This window comes from Bubalus kerabau, chromosome X (genome assembly GCF_029407905.1).
Source record: "Bubalus kerabau isolate K-KA32 ecotype Philippines breed swamp buffalo chromosome X, PCC_UOA_SB_1v2, whole genome shotgun sequence".
NCBI classification, from domain to species: Eukaryota; Metazoa; Chordata; class Mammalia; order Artiodactyla; family Bovidae; genus Bubalus; species Bubalus kerabau.
Window position 1 is genome coordinate 72,344,355 of NC_073647.1, and position 15,972 is coordinate 72,360,326.

At 46.4% G+C, this 15,972-nt stretch overlaps 1 protein-coding gene across 1 annotated transcript in view; it reads left to right on the plus strand.

The window, feature by feature from the left end:
• Positions 1 to 14,516: 14,516 nt before the first annotated feature.
• RTL9 (retrotransposon Gag like 9) overlaps positions 14,517 to 15,972 on the plus strand; it is a 41,483-nt gene continuing 40,027 nt past the window's right edge. The window contains exon 1 of the mRNA XM_055563277.1: positions 14,517 to 14,719. The gene's annotated coding sequence lies outside the window, so the exon portion shown is untranslated. The remainder of the gene's footprint in view (positions 14,720 to 15,972) is intronic.

Sequence of the window (15,972 nt, forward strand, 5' to 3'; positions counted from 1 at the left end):
CTCCTCTGAGACTTTGACTTCTGAGCTGTGCTAAACTTTTCCAGAGCACATGTTTACATGTTAATGCAATCTTTAACCCAGGAGCAAGTGGCCCCTGTGTAAGCTGTGGGGGGGGGGTGGCCTCTGGTTATGGGGAGTGGGGGTACAGGTTGCTCTAGGCACCTCTTTTAACAGACATGTGGGGGCCCCTCCCACATTCTCAAGGTGCTTGGTGCCTACCTCGGAGGGCTGAGAGCTCTGGAGTCAGACCAACAGGTGTTTCAATCTGGCTTCACCATTCCAGGATGAATTGTGTCATTTGTCACAAATAACCTCATTGAGCCTCCCATTCCTCTTTTGTCACATGGATCTCATAATACTTCTCATCTCCTGGGGAGGTTGTGAGGATGGCATGAGACAACACAGCAACTGTGTGTAGTACAAAATGTTGTTGTTGTTTAGTCGCTCAGTTTTGTCTGACTCTTTGTGACCCTATGGGTGACCTCTGTAGCCCGCCAGGCTCCTCTGTCCATGGGATGCTACAGGCAAGAATACTGGAGTAGGTTGCCATTTCCTTCTCCAGGGGATCTTCCTGACCCAGGGATCGAACCCACACCTACTGTACTGTAGGCAGTTCTTTACCACTGAGCCACCAGGGAAGCCTGTAGTACAAAATAATCACTTGAAAAATGTGAAATCTTTCCTGAAATCTGTTTCTACTGGCTCCCCCACCCCCGCCCCTGCCATCTAGGTTTCCCTTCCCCCGTTGCTTCTTTCCTTGCCTTACCAACAGGTATCCTTTTGGAAACTCTTTCCTTCCTTTCCCAGTGGCTCCCTCTGGCATCCTCAACCTTTGGAACAACTAGCCGTCAGAGTTCCTGGGGCTGATCCCGTTTCTGGATATTCTCTCCTGCTGTCTTGAGTGCACGAGCTGATTTGAATTCAGAAAGCAGAGTTCATTCCTGCGAGGAGTGTCACCACAGTCCATCTTACATTCAAATGGTGAAGGCTGACTTGATGGCCCCACGTCGTTATCTGATGGGTGTTGAGAAGGCCTCCCCCCTCGGACCCAGAGACTTCCTTCTGGCCTGTGAGTAATGCCACTGTCTCTATCATCAGTGGACGATCCCTTTGAGTCTAACTGCCCTGGGTGGTCTGAGGGGGATGGCTGGGCCAGGCAGGGTTGCTTTGTGTATGTGAGTGCAGATTTCTTGATCAGAGCCTTTCCTGTCAGGGGAAGGGGAGGAAAAGGTTAGAGGGAGCTGACTCCCCAGGGAAGAGGAAAGCCAGGCAGGCAGGGGTGGGGCGTGGGGGTGTGGGAAATCAGCTGATAGAAGGCTGTGTCTCCGGCACAGTTTTGCCTAGGGTGGGCCCTGTGTATTGCAACAGATGTGAACTTTGGAATCACCAAGGTTGGGAAGCCAGGCCTCAGAGGGAGTGGTTGGAGGCTGAGCTCATCCTGAAATGATGTGGGCTTGGATTCCCGGAGGGCAGAGAGGAGGACCAGGGAGGAGGTCCTACTTTGGGGGTATCTAAAGACAGAAAGAGGGTCTTGGTGTCTTTCATCTCTACGTGTAGGTGACACCTGTGGATAGGTGGGTCGTAGTAGAAAATGCCCCCTGAAGGGTGGGGGTCTCCTTTTTTTGACTGCTAAGAGGAGACTTAGCTGAAGGACTGCCCCCTTTCCTTTGGAAAGGAAACAACTTCTGAGTGTGTGGCAGGGTTCACTGGGTGTTCCCCCTCAAGGGAGGTTACCCCCTAAGTGAGGGTGCTTGGCTGGTGGAGGGTAACTAGGTGTTCCTCACCGCAGAAGAAGGCGCTCCAGTGCTCCTCCCTGTAGGCTTTTCACTCTGTCTCTTGACGTGCACCGCCATCTACCACAGCAGGTATGAACACAGCTTAAAAAGGAAGGTCAAAGATGTCCCCTCAACCCCCTTCAGTGGTTCTACCACACCCTGTGGACCCCACTGAAGAATGCTGATTCTGAAATTTTGTGGCCTTGCCCATAGGGACCAAGGGGCCAAATATTTGAAATCATCATAACCATAACAAAAACCATTGGCTGACCATTTGGGACGCCTTACCAGGGGCTACTTTATATATAGGCCCTGAATGTGGGCTTGACCTGAGGGATAATGAGGTTTTCCCACTGCTTCACGCACACACACACGCACACATGCACGCATGCACATGCCCACACAAACACACACACACACAGAGTCAAGTTCCTCGAAAACATGTCCACAGTCCTGAGGCCACAGAGCACATTAGAGACACATTCTCTGCCTGCAGTCAAAAGTCCCGTCTTTCCCAAGTCCTGCTGCTAGACCCGACTCGGTGCACACAGATACACATTCCCATATCCATCCTTCCCAAGCCCCAAAGCTCTGAAAACTGAGGGCCTTTTGTAAGTTTAAGGTAAATTCATTTGGCAGCCAAACCTGCGCCGGTATGAGGCTATTTATAGTCTTTTTCTATCACACCCTGTGTGAATATTCATGTGTTTTTGCTCCTGAAATATCAATGTACTTGATTGCTGGATGCTGTCTCAGACCCCACTGGAAGTGACATATAATATTCTGCTATAGGCTCCCTCTGGCTTTCTTAAAATTCAAAGCATTCCAAATTTCTTCTATTATAGAACGCACCCCACTGTCTTGTAATGATCTATTTAATGTCCCTGAACAACAACAACAACAACATTGGCCTGTGAACTTCTCCAGGACCCAGCACATGGTCCAACATGTGCTTGGGGCTCTACCAGTGTTTTAGGACTGAAGAATAAATGGCCTTTAGTGTTGAAGGAGATGCATTTTTGGGAAGTTCTTTCTTACATCTAACCTAAAGTATCTCATGCTGCCATTCATGTACTGCATGCCATTGATAGCAAGGAAGAAACAGCTGGTTAACGCCTTCATTTTTTTTTTCTCTTGGGACTAAATCGTCCTTCTAATCCTAATACCTTTCACCTTTTCCCCTAGATCCTCTTTTCCAATCCCTTAATCATCTTCACGGCTATCTTCCAAAGCCTTTACAGGTTCTTTCATTCTGAAATTGTGGCCTAGCGCTTAGGACCTGGCTGCAAAGAGCTCGGCCATTATATGTAATAGGTCTCCCGTTTCTATGGTGAACATTTCCAATCAGTTTCATTTGGCTGGTCTAAGAAGCTTTGCCTTTTAAAATACACTTACAGGGCAAACTCAAGGGGCCATGAATGATTTTCTCCCAAGTGTGCTGGTTGGTAAAAGGCAGGGAAAGCAGCACAATCTCACCAGAAGAAACTGTAATTACAGAAAGTTGAAAGTAACAGGTGACATATGTAATAGGAACCTGCATGCAAAAAGCACTGTTGATAATTACAGTGACCTCAACCTGCCATTTTTTACCTTGGGAGAACCAGCCTTGCTGGTACAGTGCCTTTTCTCTAACAAGGTTGCTGAAGGCCATTTCCTACCACTTATTTCCCACTAAATGCAGGGGGTGAGCCTGACTTGGGCTGGGGTGATTGCAAAACCACTGGCTTAAGTTAAACTCCTCACTAATTAAGCCTGTTAGATTTCCTGTAACTCACGATTTTTCTTGGCAGAAGGAAAAACATTTGACTCAGAGGCAAAATGTATTGTATTAATAAGCAGGAAACAACAAAATACTACACATGGTAGCATTTTCAGAAGCAGATTCTGTCATCCGCATTCTGTTGGAACAGCCATTATGATCTCTCCTAACGCAAAGTGGGTTTTTTTGAGGGGGTGGTGGTGGAAACTACATACTATGAGGGGAGATTCAGAGAGAAATTTTTTGCCAGTCAAATTAGAAAAATCTATTCAGGTGTGCCCGTTGCTGCTCCCAACCATGAGTCAGAGCCTTTTGTGGGGTTTTGCATTTTTTAGGAGGCGCTGATGGATTTTACATACAGGTCATTCTTTTTTAAAAGGTCACGTTACAATGTGTCTATCCTTTCTCATGTTGTTATACCTCAGGGAAGGAGATGTAGGATGCCAAGTTGCAAAGATGTAGGATGCCAAAGATTGTAGAGAGGAATATTGAAATTGGATGACCGAGGGCTCTCTGACAGGGGCCTCAGTGGGGGAAGGGAGATCCTTCTGGGCCAGTAGGTGGCACCTTAAAAGCCAGATTAGCCTGGGGTGTGGGGAGAGGTGGAGGGGGGAGGGGAGGGGAGGAGCTGTCATGGGAATGCTTTCTCTACCTCCTCATGATATTACCAGACCTGGCTGGCTCATCCCTGAGAATACTAGAGCTCCAGGGAGGAGAGGAGAACCTGCCTTCACTGCTAATGCCAGTGGCTAGAATTTTTCTCCAGAGTTTCGAGATATCTTGGGCCAATGCGCATGTGATAGCCATTTTCTCTCTTTTAATGATTATAGTAAGCTGCCTTTTTCAGGAACATTAACTATGATGGAGGCTTGATGCCGAGTGCTTTATGTAAGATATCTCTTTTAATCCTCACAATAATCCTTCAAAGACGAGACTGTCATTACCTTCAATTTCCACAGGGGGAATCTGGCTCAGAGAGGTTAGGCAACTTGGGCAAGGTCACACAGTTTGTAAAGTGGCACAGCCAGAACTTAAACCCAGATCTGCTGGACACAAGATCTAGTCCTGAAGCATTCAGTCTAAGTCTGGCTCAGACGGTAAAGCGTCTGTCTGCAATGCAGGAGACCCGGGTTTGATCCCTGGGTTGGGAAGATCCCCTGGAGAAGGAAATGGCAGCCCACTCCAGTATTCTTGCCTGGAAAATCCATGGACCGTGGAGCCTGGTAGGCTACTGTCCATGGGGTTGCAAAGAGTGGGACATGACTGAGCAATTTCACTTTCACTTTCACTTCACTTGTAAAGCCAAATAGCCACCTCAATAAGCTCAACTGTCTCCACCCACCCCCCGCCCCCCCCGCCACCAAATAGCAGAATATTTGGGTTGCTTGATTTTGTGAGAATATAATTTACAGCAACTGGCTTCCCAGGTGACTCAGTGGTAAAGAATCTGCCTGCCAAGCAGGAGACATGGGTTCGATCCCTGGGTCAGGAAGATCCCTTGGAGAAGGAAATGGCAACCTATTCCAGTATTCTTTTATGGGAAATCCCATGGACTGGTGGGCTACAGTCTATGGAGTTGGAAAAGAGTCAGACACAACTTAGCAACTAAACAACAATGATTGCAGCAACTGAAGGATGTTCACCTACTCCGAAAAACCTAGCTGACGGGCTTTCTATTGCTTTGTCAGGAACTGGTTCTCCCCATCCCGCCACAACTCTCCTATTGGATAGCAACCACGAAGGGAAGGTTCTAGACTGATTCCTCTGCTTTCTATAGCCTGCACAGTGCCACACACATAGTACATGCTCAATAAATATTGATCAATAAACAAATGTCTGGACATTCCCTTCAGTGGTTTCTGGGTTCTTCAAGATCCTTTGTTAATGCTAAGCGAACCTTCAAGATGTCTGTTGCCCTGATCTAACTGCTTGTACTGAGATGACTTTTTAGTATCATCTCTGTACAGGAGCTGAACGTACTATTTGACACATGGATGATTGATTGTGTTTTTCCCTTTTCCTCCAAAACCTCTGGCACCGTGCAGACACGGCTTAGGTGATTAACCATGCAGCCAACTTCGCCAGACACTGATTCAGACAAGAAAGTGGGTGCCGTATTTTAACGATAGTTCCTAATTAATCCCGCTCCCCAGTTCTGGTCTGCTCAATGACTCCTTCTCAGATAGTGTTTGTGAGATGAAACAGGATAGGAAAAAAAAATACTTAAAAAGCATTCTTTTGGCCTGGGTGAAAAGAGCGCTGAAGATTTTCCCAGCTTATTACTTCTCAGCAAATGGAACTTCAAGCCAGATGCAGACCCATCCTGCTCAGCCTCATATAAACTTCTAACTTGGTCTGGAAGATAAAGTGGAAACATGCAGAATGGGAGAAGTAGAGTCAGCAGAAGCCAGTGTGCAGTGCACTCCATGTGATTCCCAGAATAGGAACAAAAACTATGATTTTCGGGTGGATTGCTGTGTGCCAGGCAGGCTACTAAACATCTTATAAGCATTCATTTCATATCATCTCTCAAGGACACTGTGGAGGTAGGTACTATTATTATCGCCGTTTTTCCAAATGAACAAACTGCCGCTCAGAGAGTCTAAGTGAAGCTTCTCAAGTCGCCCAGAGTGGGGATGGAGGGGAACCGGGAGCTGAGGGAGAGGGGGCAGGGCTGACCTTGCAGAGCTGAAGGGCGGCCATCTGCAAGTAGTGGCACTCTTGGCATGGCAAAGGAGGCTCTGCTGCGGGTGCTGAGTTCAGCGGGGCACCTGAAAGGAGTGGGAGCAACAGGTTGTAATCCAGACAAGCAGTTGCCTTCGGTGGAAGCAAACTAGCTGAACTGATCAAGAGGGCTTGAAGCTTATGAGTCCCGTCAGACAGTGGTAGCAAGGATTGGACTCCATTCCTTGGGTGCAAGGGTGAAGGGGATGAGGATTTGGGGAGAATCAGACAAAGCTCTAGTTCTATGGAAACGGAGACACTTAGCCTGATGACGCGAAACTGAGCCAATACTGCCCCCTAGGGGACTTTGGGGAAATGTGTGAGGTCATTTAGTGGACAAAAAATGGAGATGCCTCACGTCCTGCACTGCCCAGATGCTGTGCTGTGTGTGTGCTCAGTCGTGTCTGACTCTTTGCAACTCCATGGACTGTGGCCGGCCAGGCTCCTTTGTCCATGGGATTCTCCAGCAAGAATACTGGAGTGGGTTGCTATGCCCTTCTCCAGGTATCTTCCCAATGACCCAGGGATTGAACCCGTGTCTCTTGCATCTCCTGTCTGGACAGACGAATTCTTTACCCAGGACAGTCTTGCAAAATGAAGTCTAGCCCAACATCCTATATGATTTTCGAATGTTCTGCTGGACTTCCGTGGAGGTGGAAACTCTTCTTATAATGATCAGAACGTGTACTGTAAATATTTTACATATATGTACAAAAAGTTTGGCTTTCCCGCCTCCACACACAGTTTTAATGAATCTTGTGTAAAGAGAGGGAAGATGGAACTTTGTTTTCTCCTCCCAGAGGTTTATCCACAGTCGTTCACCATTTCAAAAATCACGTGGTAACAGTAGTGATGTTGCTTTTGGAATTAGAGTCGTCTGTGCAACATCCCTTATCAGTTTGTGCCTGTAGCTGTTGCATTTTGTGGGGCTTCTCGATGAAGGCGCAAGTCTCTGCCTACTTCATTTAGTCTTTCACTGTCATCCTACGTAAGTATTTACATATTTAAATACATTGTAGTTGATTATGGATTATTTTTATTTCTTCTTTGTGTGGCAGGACACTTCTTGATCTTTTGGAACTTATGTGTGTATGCAGGTTATTATAGCTATGATTTTAATTTCAGGATAATAAAAGGGTATGACGGGCTTCCCCAGTGTCTCAGCAGGTTCCTGCCTGCAACACAGGAGACAAGGGTTCGATCCCTGGGTTGGGAAGATCCCCTGGAGGAGGGCATGGCAACCCACTCCAGTATTCTTGCTAGGAAAATCCCATGGACAGAGGAGCCTCATGGGCTACGGTCCATGGGGTTGTAAAAAGTCAACACGACTGAAGTGAGTGAACAGACCACAAAGGGGTACAACAAGAGACATTTATGATTAAAAAGAGAAGTTTCGATTCTGATAAGATTGATATTTCCTGTGCTAGCCTCTTGGCTTCCCGGGGGCCAAGACCATGTCTGTTTTGCTTTGATTTGGCCTAATTAACCTAGTGCCAGGTCAGAGTAGGTGCTTAGTAAATAATGGGCAACTGAAGAATGAGTAATAAATGTGGACTCAAACCTAGAGCCAGAGAGTCAGGGATCTAGGGCAGCAGAGTTGGGGGATAATAGTGGCAGGGCAGGGTGTCCGCTATGAAAGGAGGACTCTAATTCAGAGCTTTCCCCAAAGCTAGTGTCCTGATGTCGAGGAGCAGTGTGTCTTTCCATTTTATTTATTTATTTGTTTTTGGCTGTGCTGGGTCTTCATTGCTATATGAGCTTTTCTCTAGTTGTGGAGACTGGGGGCTACTCTCTAGTTGCGGTGCGCCAGCTTCTCACTGCAGCGGCTTCTCTTGTTGCTGAACACAGGCTCTAGGCGCATGGGCTTCAGTAGTTTTGGCTCCTGGGCTCGAGAACACAGGCTCAGCAGTTGTGGTGCATGTAAGGCCCAGTGCTTCTTACAGGTCTCTGGGCCTGAATCATGCTTGGGTCCAGGGACTGGGCTCAGATGGTACCAGTGGTGGAGAGAGAAGTGTTTACGCTCTTACTTTTGGTACCAACCTCAAAAGCCATAAGACCTCACCAATTAAAGAAGGCTATTTCCTAGCATGGCTGTACCTCTCTGCACTGTGTGACCTGGGCTGAGGTGGAGAGGACTCCAGGGAATGGGAGCCTCAAGTGCGGTCCCTAAAATACATCTATGTCCTCGGTGGGGGTCTCAGGCTGCCTTGAACTTCAGGCAGATCTAGTTCCCCATTTTCCTGTTGTTGCTACTGTTGCTTTTCTCTTTCCTAGTCCCCTTTTCCAACAATAAGGTGTGTACCTTTTCCTCTTGGCTTCTGTGCTCAAAGTCTAACCAGTGGGTGGTGGAATGCTTCAGGGCTCTTGATGAGCAAGTATCCCTGACTCTGCATGGGGTTGGGGAGGCAAAGGGGAGCATCCCTCTTAGAGATAAAAAAATACAGAAATGCTGAGGGAGGTATCAAACCAGCTAGTGTCAGAGGTTGAAGTGGCCTTGGGGTCATCGATTCACTGGATCAGAAACCTGCCAGTACAGCGGCATCATCGGGAGTTCTGTTGACATACAGATATAGTGACCCCTAAAACTGAGATAATCTGATTCAGGATGTCTGAGTTAGGGCTTGAAATCTGCACATCAGTAAGAATCACTGGTGATTCTGATGAGGAGCTTGGTGAGGGAGTCCACTCAGACTGATCTCATTTTGCTGGAAAGTACCCGAGTCTCAGAGAGGGGCAGTGATTTACCCCAGGTCACACAGCAAGTCATGGCAGAGTTGGAGCTAAAAATCAGGTCTTTTTCCACTGTGTTGGCGGTGGGAATATCTGGAGTCAGTGTGACGGGTTGGAGTGATCCTTGGCATGGGAAGAACCGCTTTAAATCTCACTGCAGAGGCCAGCTGCCCACCCTGCCTGTAGCTGGGGGACAGATCCGAGGCCACCAGGTTGCCTTGCATTATCGCAAGCAGTAAATTCACTGCTGAGTTTTGGAGAGAAGCAACAAAATACCCATCAAGGTTAGTAGGATGATAAGAATGTGCTAATGTGTTTGGCTGTGTCTATCCACGGAAAGCCGAGCGAAATAATGGTGACAATTATCCACCTATTTTGTTCAAACACTTTGACCAAAAAGCTCCTGGGAACTGAGGGAAAATATGATTTAAACGAAAAATGTTGCCTCATGTAGCCAGAATGACATAACTCCCACTTCACATGTCTGTTTCCCTGGAGACCCCTTCCTGCATGCCTGCCTGCTCGCAGTGAGACCACGTGCACAGCCCCAGGAAATGTGGACGGAGAAGGCAAACCCTGTATAGGAGACAACCCGTGAAATGGAATATTAGGCCAAGTGCCATGGAGATGTGCTCCTTGTCCTTGGAAGATGACCTTTAGATTCTAGAGCTGTTCTAGCCAGAAGTCTCCAAACCACCAGCTTTGGCCCAATTTGAGGCAGCCCCCTCAGAAGGCTCCCAGGACGGCAGCTGCTCTGCCAGCCGCCGAATGGAAACAAAGCCAGATTTCTTTATTTAGAACAGACACTTTCTATTTTGATTCTTAAAGTGGCAAATCTATCTGTCCTCTGCCCCCAGTACTCTGCAGCCCAAACTGCCTTATGTCAGGTAGCTAGTACAGATCAGCAGGTGTTTGCCTGTTGATAAGTCGCAGAGCCACTTCGGACCGCTGCTGCATGCCTATCTCTGAGCCAGGGGGCAGGGGGCTTACTAGAAAGGGAAAGCACCCTTGGCAGCAGACAGTGAGTCCCGGCCCCGGTCAGGGAGGGTGGATCCAGTGCAGTGATAGATGGAGCTGTGGTGAGCTCTATCCCACATTGCTGCCATGGGAGTCAGCCACCCTTGGGACCTCACAGTCCTGCTCGATTCTGGCACTGCTAATTTGCTATGTGACCCTGAGCAAGGCTATTCCTTTCTGTGGACCTCGCTGGACCCTCCTGGGGAAGAGGACACACCATTTAACCCATGGGGCCATTTACTGTGACAAGTGGCCTGCCACTGGAAAAAAAATCAAGCTGAATTTCTGCCTCCCTCTTTATTTCTAAATAGATCGCAGCTTAGTCAAAGCTGTCAATTTTCAAAAGAGAAACCATTGAAAGATTGGAAGAAAGCATAGGAAAATTAAAAAAAAAAATGGAGGTGGGAAGTCTTTGGAAAGTAACAAAAAATCCCTAGGAGCTATAAAGAAAAAGAATGACAGATTTGCCTGGAAAAAAAAAATTGAACAGCTTTGCTATGGCAAAAGATATCTCATGCAAAGTTGAAAGACAAAGGACAAACCAGGATAAAGTCAAAGGCAGACAGAGGTTTATTATTCATAATGTTTCAAGAGCTCCACTGTAGGATGTGTGCTCTTCTTTACATCACTCACCATGACCTGCAATTACATTATTTAATGATTTGCTTGTTATCTGTTTCCTCTACCTACATGTTTGCTTCATGAAAGCTGGAAGCTTTGCTTATTCACTGCTATATTCCTAGTTCTAGTATCTGGCACACAGAAGGTGCTCAATAAATACTCATTGACAGATTGAAGGAGGGAGCTTCTATAGATCAATGAGAACATGATGAACAGTCCACTAAAAAATAGTCAAAGAATAATGAACAGGGAATCCACAGAGGAAACACAAATGGTTTATGCCCTATGAAAAGGTTCCCAACCTCAGTAATAATTAAGTAATAGTAATGCAAATTACAACAGTGTTGAGAGAGCTGAAATGTTTCTCACCTTTCAGATTGGCAGAAATTTAAAAGGTTGCTAAAATGCAGCGTTTGTGGGGCTGGTGAAATGGTGAAATGGTGAAATGGGCACACGTATTCATTCTTGGTGTGCATCTAAATTAGCACAATTCCTGGGGAGCAGCTTGAAATATTATTTGACCCAGCAAGAGTTCTTTTAGGAGTTTAGCTGTTTGAAATACTCCATGAATAGGATCTTCATTTAAACATTATTTGTAAAAAGTGAAAATTTGGAAATAACATAAATGATGTCTGTGGAGGGCTGGGGTCATAATTTATAATTTGTAAATAATTTATAGCATATCCAAATAGTGGCAGACCAAGCTTCATTATGCTAATGATTAAGAATTTGGGCTCTGTGGTCAGATGACCTAGGTCTGACTTCCTCCTCTAGCCCTTGTGAGCTGTGTGACCTTGCCCAAGTTCCTAAACTTTTCTGTGCCTCAATGGTCTCATCTATAGCACGGAAATGATAATAATAAAAACATTACCTCCTTCATAACATTGTGAAGAATAAATGAGACAACCCCTATGATGGCTTATGAAATATTTAGTACCTGGCACAGAGCATTCAATAATTACTACCTATTATTATCCCTACTCTTGCTTGGAAAATCCCATGGATGGAGGAGCCTGGTAGGCTGCAGTCCATGGGGTCGCTAAGAGTCGGACACAACTGAGCGACTTCACTTTCACTTTTCACTTTCATGCATTGGAGAAGGAAATGGCAACCCACTCCAGTGTTCTTGCCTGGAGAATCCCAGGGATGGGGGAGCCTGGTGGGCTGCCGTCTAGGGGTCGCACAGAGTCAGACACGGCTGAAGCGACTTAGCATAGCATAGCATTATCCCTACTACTACTGTAATGATGACAGTGAAAATGTAGCCATAAATAAGGACAAGTGAGATCTTTATATATTGATATCCATAGCTAGATCTTTATATACAGATATAATTTATATATGATTGATGTCTCCAATATAATATTGTGATAAAAGCAAGTTGAAGGAAAATCAGTATAATAGGATCTGATTTTCGTTAAGGATATTATTTGTTATTCATAGGAAAAAATCTGGAAGGATAGACAGATTGTTAACAGTGGTTACCTCTGGGGAAAGGAATGGAGAGGTGGATTTTCACTTCAGTAATGATTAGAATTGCCAGAAACAAGCATGTGTTACTTTTATAATAAACAAAAGATGTTAAGGGAAAAAAGCTTCATTTGGAAGTCTGAGGACAGTTAATCCCACCAAGCCTCACATCCCCCCTTCCTTGGCTACAGCCCAAACGTTGAGTCTCCCTGCCCATCATTTGTCCTCTCCCACACCGTCCCCATTCTGCTCTGCACTCCCGTTCCCCACCACCCCTGACTCCTCCATCTCACTACCACTGCCCTTTCCCACTCTTCTCTGTACCCTCTGGAAAGCCCACCCCACGGGAAACAATTCCCTCTTCACTCCAAATAAGCTCCGCAGAACACTGTTGTCTATCTCTGCGCCTGCAAGTGCTGAAACCTGAGTCTCCACGGAGGGGCTCACGGCTTTGCCTGCAGCGCCCTCTGGTGGACACTTCTCACACTCTTATACCACAGACACCCTAGGGCTGGGAGGTGGGGTCTGTGCTCTGGCTTCCCCTGTTTGCGTCCAGATCGTTACTCCTCCGCTTCAGCCAAGAACTCCTCCTTCAGAAGCCATCTGGCTACAGCACCCTCTTCTTTTTTCTCCTCTCCTCATCGACTCTTCTTTTTTAGCCACCCATCCCCCTCACCCATTCAAGGAAGAGTTCGACATCTGGCTCACTGTCTTCTTCTCCACCCCAAGTCCTGACATCATCCTGGGTGAGTTGACATCCATGATCCATGTGCAGGACATACCTCCATTCTAGCCATACCATGCTTCATCCTTCATCATCCGTCAGAATTGCTCCATCTCAGAGCCCCCTCCATCCACCTCCTGCCCACCGACCTCAAAGCTCATCCTTTGCCTCAAGAGGATCTCCAGGTTCTTGAGTCACTTCACTCCCCCACCCCATTAGCCCTTCTGGCTTTCCTTCCTCCTCTCTCCATCCTTGAAAATGATGATGATGTTAAAAATAATAATTGAATATGTATGTGGCAGGCACATACTAGGCATCTTACATCATTTCAATAACCTCATGTAATTCTCACAGTAACTTTATGAGACAGGGACTGTTGTTATTATTTTTTTTTAATGAGGTGACTGGGGCTCAGAGAGGTTGAGTGACTTTCCCAAAGTGTCCCAGCTAGTTCAGGACAGAGATGAGATTTGAAGCCAACTCTGTTTGCCTAACTCCTGGAATGTAGACTTCAGGATCTTGCCTATATCCTGAACTCCCTTGCCCTGTGTCTTTCTGACACATCCACTAGGCAAAAACCCAAGCCTGGATAAATTTAACTGACAGCCTCCTCCTCTGTGCTTACACTCAGATGGAGGAACACTGCTGGAGAAAATCCCATCACTTTGTTGATTAGTCCCACTCAAAACTCATAGTTTCCAACCTCAGCTGGGCCCTCGACTTGGCTAAACAATCCTTCTAAGTAACTGTCCTGACAACGGCACTTTCAAACGTTCTCCACTGCCCTTTGGAGTCAGACTGATCTGGGTTAGAATCCTGTTTCGGCCACTTTCATGCTCCATACCGTGCCAGCCTTTAAGGAAGGGTGAGGTGGAAGACAAGGGAATGAGGGGAAGGGGAAGAAACATGTCTTGAGTGTCTTCTGGGTGCCAGGCACTGCGCCAGGTGCTTTGCATGCAGTATCTCATCTAGTCCTCTAGACACAGGGCAAGCAGCTCCACAAGGGAGATACTATTTTTTATCCTTGCTTTACAATAGAGCCTAAGGCACAGAAAGGTTAAGTCACCTACTAAGGTGACACAGAGTGTAAGTGGAGAAGCCATCTCAGTCATTTAGACCCTCCTTATCTTGATTGATGACTCTGATAGCCTGCTAACCTGTCCCCTTGTTCTTCTTAGCTCATATCCTTCCATCTAGCCTCCATTCTGTTGCTGGGACATTCTTCCTCAGTTGTGTATCCGACTGTGCTACTACCCTGCTTAAATACAATCTTTCCCAAGCTTTCTCCATGGTTTTCACAATGAAACCGAAACCTTGACTCTTAATGAGTTCCCCCCCCCCCACCCTTTTCCTTTCTCGTGTCCACTGCCATCTGCCTAGGAGCCAGTCATTCTGTACTATTTTTGGCTACCTGATGACACTTTGTTTTCTCCTAACTTCATGTCTTTGCATATGCTCTGTCTGATCTCTCCCATCCCCACTCCCCCTCCCCTTCCTGCCCACCTTTAATGCTTCTCTTCTGTGCAGTTCACAGCATTTATGCATTGATCACGGTGCACTCTAATTTCCTGCTGACTGGTCTGTTTCTCCCGCTAAACTGGGAGCTGCTTGAGGGCGGGGACTGTGATTTAGTCATCTCCGTCTCGCGCTCCCCAGGGCGTAGCACCAGAGCCTGGTTCAATCCGGGTTTGTCGAATGGCTGACTGACAGAATGAATGGAGTGCATGAGGGAGGCAAAAGCCCTCACTTGGAAAGTTTAGTGACATGAGCTGTGTGGTATCTGGTTCTTGGCTGAAGCTACTGCAGTTTTTCCCTATGACTACAGTGCTGTAAAAATATGTCTGCACGTGGATAAAGACTGGAAGAGAACTTTCCAAAATTAAGAGTTGTGTTAGAGTGGTGAGTTGATGGATGCTTTTTTTTTTTTTTTTTCCTCCTGTTGTCAAAATGTTCTTTAGTGGTGCTTTCGGTGAGTTTTGATTCATTCTGATTCCGGTTCACATGGCCAGAAGTCTTGCCAGATTGGTTGGATTTGTTGGAATAAAATGAGAACTTTCAAGAATTTTCCAAGCTCCTGGGTTAAGGTATTTTTCTTCCCAAAGCTGGGCAGCAAACAAAGATGGCGTTTGTTTGCAGTAAAATACTCATTCCTTCACTTATTTTTTTTTGTCCTGCAAGGTGACTTCTGCAACTTTGGGTGAGGTTTACTGAATGGGGAAACAAGTCGCCCATGTTCGTGGTTTGGAAATGACCAAAAATGTTTCCCTTTTCTGGCTCTTGAAAGAAAATGTTTAGGAGTTTCATTGGCAAAACAATGAAATTGTTCCTTTACTGCGGCAGGATTTCCAAAACTACATATTGTGTGTTAACCCAGAAGAGGCAAAAAAATAATTGGGAAGTAGCACTCTCCAAGATTCAGATGATGAGCACTCTACCTTTGTTGGGTGCTAACTCACTCTTCTGGGTCATGCCGGGTGTTCAGGACTTTGGTGCTATCTCATTTAAAAGTAGAAGCAGCCTTTGGGTTGGGGACTATTAGTATCCCCACGTTAGAGGTGATGAAACTGAGGTTCAAAGAGAGTCAGTCATGAGACTGGGCTTGGAAGCCGGGTTCAGCTAGTTCCACAGGTAGGCTCTAACACTTGAACACCCTCCCTCTGGGCTGATCTTGCTACAGAGAGACAGAAATACCCATTCATTTTTATTTAACAAATAGTTGTATGGTGTTTCCATATGCAGGGCACATGGCAAGTGCTTTTACAAAGATTGGGTTTCCTTGGTGGCTCAGATGGTAAAGAATTGGCCTGAAATGCCTGCAATGCAGGGTTTGACCCCTGCGTCAGAAAGATCCCCTGGAGAAGGAAATAGCAACCCACTCTGGTATTCCTGCCTGGAGAATCTCATGGACAGAAGACCCTGGTGGGCTACAGTCCATAGGGTCGCAAAGAATTGGACATGACTGAGCAACTAACACAACTTAAAAGATTAGCTCATTTGACTTTTGTTGACAGCTCTGTGAGGAGGTACTATTACTGGCACCTTGAGACAGATGAGAAAACAGAAACACCGGGAGGTTAAATCACTTGCCTAGGGTCAGAGATACAGTGTGGGCAGCCATGTTCTGGTTTCACTTTGACCCTGTGCTGGGCAGC